The sequence below is a fragment of the Trachurus japonicus genome, chromosome 20, assembly GCF_045865225.1.
Source record: "Trachurus japonicus isolate A0001 chromosome 20, Traja_1.0".
NCBI classification, from domain to species: domain Eukaryota; kingdom Metazoa; phylum Chordata; class Actinopteri; order Carangiformes; family Carangidae; genus Trachurus; species Trachurus japonicus.
The window spans coordinates 10,055,982-10,068,308 of NC_140926.1; the positions used below are offsets into that span (position 1 = coordinate 10,055,982).

The following is a 12,327-nucleotide window of genomic DNA, read 5'->3' on the forward strand; positions in this document are numbered from 1 at the left end:
GCAGCAGCGATGCAAGAGGACGTGGCCAAGATGCTGGGTGCTCTCAGGTTAGCATGAAGCATGGGGGAAAAGGGGAAAGGACAAGAAGATGCATAGAGAAATGAGATGCAAATGCAACTCTTTGGTGTATAGGTGGAGGAAGATGAGTGGAGGATATGCAATAGAACAAAGAAAATCACAAGAAAACAGGTTTGAGAAAACAACATCAACTCAGGTTTACTTAACTCCCATTTGGTGATTTGTGTTTAGTGTTGGTTTTATTCCTTTGTGTAATACAGTGCTGTTTCATTTGGATTTAACTCATCAGCCAAAGCAATATGCCATATATTTATCATTTTGCCTATCTGCACTGACGCTCTCTTTCATTTAATACCACAAAATATTCCATTTACCCATACCGAATGAAGAACAAGTGCTGATAGCAATTTAAGCTTTTTTCCCCCCTTGGAAATGGCATTCATTTGTTTTTTTCCCATCAGAGAATATCTCAGTGCTCACACATAACTGAATCAGTGAAGCAAGCAGGGTTTACTCAGATCCATGCAGTGGACCAGTATTTGAACCCGCGGCTCTACCTCTGCGTCCTGTTGGGAGGGCAAATGTACAGGAGGAAATACATCAATGAAATGTAGCCATTGTTGAAGTCTTATTTTCTTCTGCAGAGTAACAGCTCTGAAAACTCCTCCCCTGAGGAGAGAAAATGTTTTGAAAATTCGAAATTAGCTCCTTGTTCGGTCACCTGAAGGAAACAGGAATGACTTGGCATTCAAGTTTTCTTACGACATAAGTTTAATGTTACAATACTTTTAATCAGCTCGACATAGCAGCACAGTGGAAGTGACTGCTGGAATCAGAAAATGTCTCTCACATTACTGATTCACTGAAGCGTACCTGATTTGTCCAAATCCATGCAGCTTTACTGATCTACACCATACTAATGCAACATTGATACAAGGTGGTAGGTTATACTTTCCTCTATTGCTGTGGGGATTTTCATCTTTTTCCTTCAAACAAACATTTTTACATACAATTTAAAGAAATGCAATAGAATGACTCGTCCTCTTTTCTCTTCAGAGTTGTGTGTGATGCAATTAGGGCACATTACGTAGGTATCAAGAGGAATAGACCTAAATCTGCTATAGAGCTGCTTAAATCCATGTCTGGCGCTGAGGACAGAAATAAGACATACTAGCCGCCCTTGAGCAACATATTTGTCCTTGAAATGTTCCCCAGGAGCAGCTGACAACTGGCCAGCAGTAGGGCACAGTACTATAGCTGCACTGTATAGTTACCAAATATCACTTGGTTTTAGTATTAAATAGGATTTGTATTTGGAAGTAAATGTTTGTGACACTTTCCCTCAGCAGGTCTGCTTACATAACTCCATGATATTTCATGAATAATCAATTTTCATACCAGGCATACATCAGTATCCGCATGTAATAACTGATGTTGTGGACAACATAAAACTTAGTCTGGTATTATGTGATAAAACATCTTAAAAATAGAACATGGATTATTTCTTTCCCTACTCAGGCCATGTTTTGTGGCTTCTTTTGTTGAGCACTACAGGTACATATTTGCTTGCATGTGTGTAATACATGAGTGTGTGATGTAAATGTAGCAGAAAAGGTTAACTCTAAATATAGCTCTCACACTCTAGGTACAGCATGTGACAACAGAGCAAAAAAAAAAAAGCATATAAAAGATAAAGTGATGTCAGTGATTTAAGATGAAATAAATTCTAGAGAGGGAATGCATATGTAAGTAAAAACTCAAGTCAGAAGAGCCCACTAGATACCTTCGGGTGTTACGTTGTGTATGTGATGCATGATGTTGGCGACATGATTTTGATTTTAGGATGTCCAGAATAACACAATACTAGCTGGACTTGAGATTAGTCACTCACTGCCGGTTAATGAGCCAGAATTTGTGAAACAGGATGGACCTTAATTATACAGTAGTTTATGTGATAAAAGCATGTTGATTCTTCTGAATTTACCTTTAAATTACACCCTTTTCACATCTTCCGTCCTCTGCACAAAAACATTCCTCCTCTTAATAAATCCAATGCTGATTCATATTCCATATGATAGACCTGAACATTTTCTTGATTATCTCGGTTCACAGTTCATTCTTAATGTGGCCCCCATGCGACGTTCTTCCTTATAATTTAAGTGGCAAGTAATTACTTTACAACTCAGTGGATTAGAATGAATGGAATGAATTAAAATGTTTAAAATGAGTTGGTGCTCGAAGGTGCCAAAACACCTGGTGGCCTGTTAGCTCACGGTTCATGGGCACCGGCCCCGCTGGCTACAAAGAAAGGTTTGTGTCGGGCAGGCAACATGCTTTTTGGGTGCAAATGTGTTGCTATGCTAAGATGGCGGAAATTTAACCAAGATAGACGACAATGCAAAGCTTACAGCTTGTAGTAGTCGTGTTAGTTTTGTTTTGGCATGCCCGGCACACGGAGCAGAGCAGGGGGTGCCTGGCCTCCAGGTACCTGTCTGTAACAACTGGTCAGGAACTCAGACTGACCAAGTCTCTGTGTACTGCACTCATTATCACCGCTCACTCCTCCTGTCGCCCCGGGGGCTGCTGAAGGTGCGCCATGTGTCTCCTCTGAAGCACATGATTTGCACAGCTACTTTTTTTTCCTGCAGATGTCAGTGACAACAGACGTTCACAGCACCTCCCCACGTTTGACTTGATGAAGTATGATTTGGATTTTGAAATCTAACTTTAGTGATGTGCGCCGGCTACACATTTTTTCAAACTTACACTCCACACTGCAGGATTTAGGATGTAGGATTTAGTGGGGAAAATTTCCAAGTATTATGGTGCATTTTTATGGATTGCCCTGTGTGAGTTTCCCCTTTTGAAGTTGACAAAAAGCCATGGGTTAAATTGAATGTGTATAAAGTGTGAGAGCTCAACAGGATGTCTGCTTCATGCAAAATCTCCACCCGCTCAGATGAGTGTCAGCTGGCTATCTCTCCTGTTAAATTCTTCAGATTTAACAACTCCTCTACCGCTGGAGCCAGTTGAGTTTCTCATGATGCTTTGCACTATGTTGCATCATGTCTCAACTTGCCTCAGGAGAGCTCCACAGAGACCAATTTAACCAGTGCTGATTTGTTCTAGAATCTATCACTTTTCTGCATATTTTTAGTGAGGTCTCGCAATTCAACTTTGTTTGTTGCTGAGTTATAATCTGCATGTTTTCTCCTGTATCCCTGATTCGTACTGCGATATGTTGCCGATTCCAACCATAATGAGTGTAGTGAAAGATGTTTGCTGTTCTACGATCTGTGCAGCCAGTTCATCATTCCCGAGGAAAAAAAAAAAATTGGGTTAAAAAGAGGTGACGCTTTGTGTTCTTCATCAGCACCTTTTAGCATCCAGTCGATTCATTGTTTTCAAATTACACTTTAATTGATAGATTGAGGTCATTTGGTGTTACGGGTTGCTGAACAATTATGCTTCATTTAAAACCAGAAAAACACAAGGAAAAAGAGAAACAACAAAGGCTGCTGGGTAAAAAAAAAATTATGTTAAATTATTGAGTAGTTATAGAAAAAAAAGAGAAAGTTTTGGAAGAATATTGTTGGGTGTTAAGAAATTCCAGTGTTATCTTCTGTTAGATTCTGCTGCATGCTTGACTTCAGATAGGAGCTTTTCATGCCTGGATGCTATACTTTAAGTAAAATGAAATGAGATTGCCTTTTACATCTGTTATGTAATTATATTGTGCTGTAAGCCTTTCGATATTATAGTTCTTTTAAGTGTTTTATGACAATCCATTTTCCTTTCTTTCCTACCCTAATATTATAGACTCCCACCTGTGATAATGCACACAAGTACCATTTAAATGTGTGCTAGTGTTGCATGAGATATTCAGTGTTTATGCCTGCGTGGCAGCAGCAGCCTTGGGGTGGTATGTTTTGGGCTTGTCTGTGCATCAGTGCATCTGTCTGTACATTCATAAGTGCAGTCTCTCAGTAATGCCTTAAGGGAATTTCCTCACTGATTAGATTTTGATGGTTTGAGGTCAAAGTTCAAGGTCACTGTGCCCTCATGTTCTTGTGAATGCGATACATCAGGAAAGGCCAGAGGGAGTTTTATTACATTGGACACAAAGAATCACTTGGACTTGAGGATGAACTGATTAGATTTGGTGGACAAATGTCAAAGGTCAAGGTCGCTGTGACCTCACAAAACACATTTTTCAGGCACTAATGATGACACAGTTTAACACTGATGTCTAATCGGACAAAATAATGAGGGGGTGACATTTTATATCCAATTGGTCAAATGTCACCTTCACACTGACATCATGGTATTCAGCAAAAACACCCCTAGCTGTTAGTCAGTGGCAGTGCTGTAGCTCAGGAAAGAGAGATTGTTGTGCAACATGGTTTGGTGGTGGAAACATAGCTGTTTTTTTGGCGGAAACAACTGTGAGACATTAATTACAGCTGAACTTCTTTTTTTCTTTGTGGAGAAAAATTTAGATGTTTCCACAATGCTTCAAGGACAAAGGTTTTCCAAAAATTGGAAAACAAATAAGATGCATCTTCAGGCACTGAGTAAGAGGCACGGTCGAAGTTGTGTTGTGAATAAAAAAGTCGTATAACAACTCACATTACACTAGGGCAGTAGAGGTAATATGATGTATGAAGCAATCTACATGCTGAATGTGAGTTTATGTGTGGCTTATTTCAACTGTGGGCCTTTGGCAATCTAATTAAGTAGTAGTAAAACTCAATCCTCATTCACTATAAACATAATAATGAAAAACGCACCGCATTGATCCTTCAATATTGCATAGTTTTTCTCATCCGTACTATGATCATAGCCATCACCAGCAGTATTTTCACCGCCGCAGTCAGAGTTGTAACTGTGGCCATCACTGTCATCATCATTGTCATCTTTGTCATGTACTTCCTCCGCCACAAACAAAAAACATCTGCTCTTCCTGCCTGTTGTTGAACTACACTGTGTTCATCCTGCTTTCAGTTTGTTGCATGTGCGCTGACAGGGTCCATAAACCACTCAAGTTACCAAGGGTTCGCAGCCGTTGGAGGCTTTCAGTTTGCGTGTTTGAAAGGACCAAGGTCTCTTTGAGAGCTGAGAGGGTAATGTATTCTATCCTCCAGACTGCCAGACTTGTATTCTTCGCTGGAGTTTGAGTGCATTTCATTGGCCTTTAGATTGAGCTGAAAACTTTTCTTTCACTAATGTGCTCTCAACAAGCTTGGATTCTGCTCTGGTTATTGACTTTGCATATTATCATCAACACAGATACTCTCCAACTCCTACAGAAGCTGCTTAAAAAGTGATTTTGCGTGGGTGCCTGCGTGTCGATTACAACTGTCATTTGTGTATGTATGTAGCCTGCTTCGCTTCCTTGCCGTCCATCTCTGTCTCTCACATTCTCTCCCCTTTATCGATGCCCTGTCTATTGCCAAGGTTGACAGCTGTGTTTTGTTGCTGGTATAAATTAACTCTGTCTCAGAGTCTGAGCGATAGGGAAGAAATGAATTCTCCCGCACACCCACCACAACTATCAAATACAGGTGCTGATAAAATCCTGAAATCATGTCATAAACAGGAATGAAAACAAAACAATTTCTGATTATCATAATGTTTTGAATGGGTTTTATTTTTTGTGAAAACCGAAATCTTTGTCACAGAACACCATGTAAACATTCAAGTAGAAACAGTGAGGTTTCCTGATAACAATACTGAGCGGAGTAGCTTTTTGACCTGCATAATGGACACTTCCCTCTGCTGTGACAGTGGTTAACTCTGAAGTGACACTGTCATACCACCCTCCAGTTAGAACATAAGAGAGTGGATTCGCTGGTTCAAAGCGTTTTGTGCTTTGAACAGATACGCCAGCCCTTCTGCCAGTGGTTTCTACGCTGAAAATTGGGTTTGGCACCTCTTTCCCTGTGTGTGTGTCCTCAGTGTCCTTCAACATTTGTCTCTTTCACCGTGCCAGTGTGGGAACAGATTCTTTAGCCAGGGGGCTGCACATGCTGAGTGTATGTGTGTGATGGGATTAGTTGCACATATATGTATGTGCTATAGGTACAGCGCATGGTCATCTGTGCATGCGGTACGGCTGTGTGTGGGCCTGCGCTCGGTCGCCTGCCTGTGTGTGCTTGTGTTAAAGTGTGTGAGTCAATGTGGAAATGTACACTGTAATATAAGAGTGTTTTTTTTATTATAGATACAGAAAAGTAATTCTACAACTTGGAAGAAAGTTCCCCAGCTCTGCCAGTCGACACTCTCAGCAGGGAGGGTTGAGAAACATACAGTAGATGCTTTTTACACACCCATGCACCCGCACACTCAAATGTGCTATCCAGTTTGGCGGTGTGTTTCTTTCTGCAGTCCTCAGAACACACAAGTCATTCACAAATACCAGGTGCATATTTAATGCATGAGGCCTGTTTCTGATGATGGCTTTTAGATTAAGCTAAGGGAGGTATGTCCCAGTAGCAGTATCCCTTCACCATTTACTCACAGAGAGAGAGAGAGCATCTGTACTGTAGGAGACTGGGGCGGAAGAGGGTGGTGTTCAGTCGCCTCACCCTGGCTCAGAAGTGCCGTGGCGAGGGAAGAATTATTAGTTGGCCTGGAGGCTGTTGTACTCTTTGGCACTGTTGTTGTGTGTGTGTACTTGAGTGTGTGCATGCGCTGGAGTTTGGGTCCGCCAGTGGTGCTGCAATGTTCCATTTAGTCAACATCACCCAGCCAGCAACCCCCACTGTTCTGTCACCAACATCATAACTGGCAGCTGGCAGGCTACATGCTACTGCAGCTGTCATGCTTTGGGCCAAAGACAGAGAAAGCAACAAGAGACAACAAGAGGAGATGGCGCTCAGAAATTACAAAGTGTGTGTCTGTGTGTGTGTACTGTAGGTGGGTGAGAAACAGGAAGAAGATGAGAGAGCACAGGTAAAAGGTGCAACAGATGCAGAAATTAGGAGCTTGTTAGGGAAGATGTTTTAAATGGGAAGTAGGGAACTAAGAAGAGTGAGAGGGGAAAAAGAGAGAGAGAGCTGGGCTTTAGTGGCAGCCATCCAGTACCCGGCGCTCCGAGACTACCACCAAACCAGACTTGCCAATTACTGTCTGAAGGTCAATCAGTGAAAGTGGAAACACAGTACAATGCTGTTTGTACACTCTCTGTGGCAGGGATAAATGATCCAATAAAAAACACCAGAAAAAGTCACAAAAAAGGAAGAAAAAGAAGAAAAAAAACATCTCGTATAAACACCCACAAAGTGAAAACTTTTCCACCAAAGCTGAGGAAAAAGAATTAGTGTGGGTTTACGTTAAAAGAAATGGTGTTCTGCAACCACAGTTTGTGCAGGTAATTGAAAGGGGGACATGATCTTTGCCTCTAATGGCCAGCTGCAAGTGCTGCCTCCGTCAACAGTCAGGAGTGAACAACAGTTGTTGCACACCTTGTGGGAACTCCCTAAGTTAATGAATATACTCAGTATTGATTCTTTACTGTATTATCTAAGAGTAACAACTGCGTCCAGTGTTTCTCCCAATGCACACACTGTTGTCACTATGTTTGTCGCAATTAGGTGTCTGCTGGCAATGCCAAGTAGGGTACAACAGGGCCTGTTAATGAAGGACACTTGTATCGTCCCTCCACCTGCACAGTGCTATTCCATTTTATATACATACTTGTATAACAAGCAAGTGGAAAAATCTATGTGTGGCAATGATCTAATTTGTTACAAATGTTGTACTTGTGTGTATCACTTAAGTCATAAAACTGAAGACGAATAATGTAGACAAACTTTCACATTGCTTACTTGTTTTGAAAGATTATTCTCTGCCAGGAGCAGTCTGGACAGAGTGTCAATTGCAAGTGCAAAAAAACCCCGAAAACTAGGTCAAAAGTCTGCAGCCTGCCAAGGTTTCCCCCATGACTCATTATTAATGTGATCATTTGTTATGTGTCCACCTTCCCCTCCCAGAATTATACCTGGTCATTTCTGAAAGATACAGAGTCCTGTAGAACCAGGAAGAACAATGACATTGTTAGACAGGGAGTCTAATGAGGCATGAAATCAATATGTACAATCCTGCCTCACCCGGAGCATGCTGGGTAATGGAGTGTCAGGAGTGCTTTGGAGCTGTTTTAATCACAGGGACCTTGGAATATTCACTTGTAAACAGGCTGGTTACTGCCAAACTACCGCAAACCCCTGAGATGCGTGTGTGTGTGGTTGTGAATGTGTATCTGTGATTACTTTTTACATAATTGAAGGAAACTGTGTGTCCATATGCCTGTAGCCGCATGAAACAAAACACAGCAGTGTGTTTTTGAATGAATGTAGTAGTAGGCTATGTGTGGGACTGTGAGACCTGAATCATAAATGTGTGATCAGGCCTTTGCTATAAGGATCACAATGCCCCCTCACACCCCCACCCCCTTTTGTGCTCCCATACTCCCCTCTGCTTATTCCCTCTCTGTCACCTGGGCTCTGTTTCATTAGCCTTTAATGCTGTGACAGAGCCCAATACTGATCCTGCATGTGAAGTGAGAACTTTTCCTGCTAATCACTTAGCCTCCACCCTCCTCCATCCCCGCCACACTGAGTCTCACTCCCACTCCCATCTGCATGCTAATGCTACCTTAGCTTCGAATCTCACTCAAGCTTGCATTTGCCTGCATGCTGATGAACTTGTTAGCAAAATCTTGAATGCTAATATTGCAATAGCCAAAGGGCTAATGTGCATCCTGAATGCTAATGATATATTGAATTGGAATACCTACTGGTAGCACTGTATCTTAAATGCTAATGGCAACAATTTGCAGATAGCCTTTGTTAACTCTCGTTCCTCAAGCAATTAAGATCTGTTGATTGCTTGCCAATATGAGGAAATAAATAGACTTGTCCAGGATGTCTCTGTCAAACCAAACCTCGTCTTATATAGTGAATAGTAAGATTGACTTAAAATTGGTTTCGCTGTTGCAATTCTCATTTAATCTCTGTCAGTGCCCTGTCTGTGCATTGTGTGAGGTGCTCTCCAGGGCTTAGCAGGTCTAAAGTGGTACAGCTGTGCACTGTGGTAATGTTGGAGTGAGCTACAGTACTACCCTGTGGCTATGAACATGGCTTGGAAAACTGCACAGTGATGTGTGAGAATAGTATTGATTAATTGAATGTGTCTGTCAGGGCCCTTTGTTTACAGGCCCTTTGTTAGAGTCAGACACCAGGGGAGATATTCCTGTTGGAAAGAAACGGAGAAACATTGTGCTAAGTCCCTATTACACAAAACCACCGCAGACACAGCAGATGCTGTTGAGTGGGTGTTTGAAGGGTACCTCTCCCATACAGGCTCCACACTGCTTTCACTTTTCAAGCTTCACTGTTTGTGTGGGTTACTACACTGAAGCTCACTGTCTCTCCCACTCTGCTTTTAACATCTCACCGTGCTAATAATACAATGTTATTTATATCCACTTAACAACTGTGGTGTCTTTATTTAGCTGACTAAAATCATTATGACTTCAGTGTGTGTGCTACAACTCAAAGACTTGACTTGTTCCCCACTCTTGGTGCCACTTCATCTGGTCCTGTAGTCTGGCTGACATGATTAGAAAACATGAGATGGCCCCGTGTGGTTAAGCTTTATCCCTATTTGAGAGGAAATAGGCCTTTCATTCTCCCTGAGTCCCTATCGATCTGAAAATGAGAAAATGGAAAGATTACTGTGTGATGGAAAGAGCCATTAAAGAGCTGGGGAGGCAAAGAGCTCAGAAAATGTCCAAGTATTTATCAGTTGACTGGCATTTTGTATCCAGGGAACGCTTGCTGATTGTGCATGCACTTTTGAACAGTGCTCCTCTATACACTTACTGTTTTTCAGTTCAGGGACTGGATCCTTCAAAGCCTGCAGCTTCATAGCCTAAATATGTCATAATGAGATGACAAGGCCTAAGAAGAAAAAAAAAAAAACGGAATTTAGCAGGTCTACCTAAATATGGAAGCTCCTTTGCAGATGGGTGTATCAACTTCTAGAGTTGGGAAACATAACTCTGTTTCATTTACAAAGTATTTGCAGACAGATTATCAGTAGCTAGCAAATATATCACTTCATTAAGATCAATTAGAAAGTCACTGCAGGGAATAAAAAATGGCAGCCAAACAAAATGCCACAGTTATGGTTAATGCTGTGTTGTAAATCACAGGGCATTTCAAAGAGATGGAAGTTACACTATACGGACACATTTACCATTAGCCCTGTATGCTATCTGTCACCCATCATCTATTATAATGAGATATTGTAACTCATGTTGTAATCAGGGGCATTAGTCATCTTGCTGCACTCCCCAAGCGGTATTAACATTTTGTTGACCGACGTTGTTACATGGTCTCTGGCAGCCCGGATTTTAGGTCTTATCAAGGACCAGGTTTATGGGCCACGTCCTTCAGAGAGACCGGCTCTGCGAATTGGGACGTGGAGTCACACCTGAGAGCTCTGCAGTACAAACAGTCCTCTACTGCTGGACACCGAGCAGCTCCACTGGGGGAGACCGTGGTCAAGTGTCTTGCTTAAGGGCACTTTTGTGATAATTGTTGAGGGAGCGTAGAGTGGTACTCATTTGCTTTCTCCTGTCATACCTATTTTCGCTAACCCTTTGTCTACCACTGTGCTGTCTTTTAGCTCTAACTGCATTTACTGGATCATACGCTCCCTGAAGGACACACTTGAAAAAATTCACCATCCTTCCTGTGGATCTGTGATAAAAATGTTACTGACTGGCCATTTAAACTGAGTCCTAAAGCCTTACTGTAAAAACTGATATTTTGCCCCCACAGCCCATAGGAAATACTATCCAGGCAGTTGCATCATGCTGACTGTACTGTCTTAGAGAAATCTGCTCGACTCCTCTTGCATTAAGTCCGGCGGCCAGATCAGAATACTTTTAACACACTTTCCTGTATTTGTCACATTCTCTGGTCACATATTGAATCATAAAACAGATGAGTGCACACTCAAATGACACAGGCAGAAACGGCAGTGGTTGTTTTTCATTGTAGAGTCAGACAGTGGTATTATCACTGCAGTTTCAAATCTGAATACTCTTTATTTCTTTGGAATTTAAACACTCATTGTGATCCATTTTGCTTACATCTAAAGCTGCACTCAAAAAGTATCTTTTACTTACTTTTAATGTTGCTCTGTATCATTTTTATATATTGCCTAAAATAGGGAAGAAAGTTGTATTCACTGCAGGAGTGTTACTTTTACAGTGGTGAACTTGTTTTTATGAGGCATATACATGCCTGTATTTCAAGTATATTATAGAACATTATGCTCCCAAACATATGATGTATGGCCCTGTGCCTGCTTAATGCAACATTACATCTCCATATGCTTTTCTGTGAAGTTTACTTTGGACTTTGGTTATCTTCATAGTCCTATTCAGTGTAATGTGTCACTGCACTACACTGCACAACGCAGCAGGACCGCTCAGCTAAGAGTTTTGCACGGCGCTCTCGCTTTCTCCCCTCAGCATTCTAAATAGATAAATTATGATCACACTCCTCTGCAGTTGTCTGGCCGCCAGGGTTGACATATACACTGTAAAGAGACTGGCTAATGAAGAATGGCTCTGTCATTGGAGTTGTCTCGGAAATAAGGCAGATCACTCCATCTCTCTTCCCCTCTTCCCTTTCTCTCAGTCTTTCCTGTTGTTTTTCTCACTCTTTCTTCCTTTCTTCCTTTTATTGCTCCATTGCACTTCCACTCATCATTCATTCCCGTGCTCCATTCTCTCACTGGATTCTGTCTGTATGGAATAAATGAGATTTTGTTGTTGCAAATGCATCATACTCCCTCAACCACCCCATCCCCCTCCTCCCTGTGTACCCATAGTGCTCTGCGACAGTTGGAGATGTGCATCTAACCATTTCTAATGAGCTCGCTTGCGTTCGATGCTGTTGTTGTTTACGGTGAAGTAATTTGTGGTTGCCATAGAAATTGTCTCTGCTAAATGTGACCATCATTACTTTGTGCTTAAATCTATCATTGCCAGTAGCTCGGAGGCGGGCAGCCAAATGAAATTTGATTAATGTGATTTGGTATCATTTTTCCATTAACTTCTTGAGGAAGCTCATGCTGGATGTCTCTGTTGTTTCTGTCAATATACTTTTTTTTCTTATTATTTTTACATGCAATCTTTAAGTCCTCTGATGGCAGAAGATATGCGGTGCAATTTGTCATCATCTTCTCCCCTCGGCCCCTCTTTCAAGCTCCTGCTCACCTCTCCCAGGCCAT

General features: G+C 41.7%; 1 protein-coding gene across 4 annotated transcripts in view; it reads left to right on the forward strand.

Moving 5' to 3' along the window:
* ctnnd2a (catenin (cadherin-associated protein), delta 2a) overlaps nt 1-12,327 on the forward strand; it is a 247,828-nt gene that overhangs the window by 37,573 nt on the left and 197,928 nt on the right. The window lies entirely within an intron of this gene.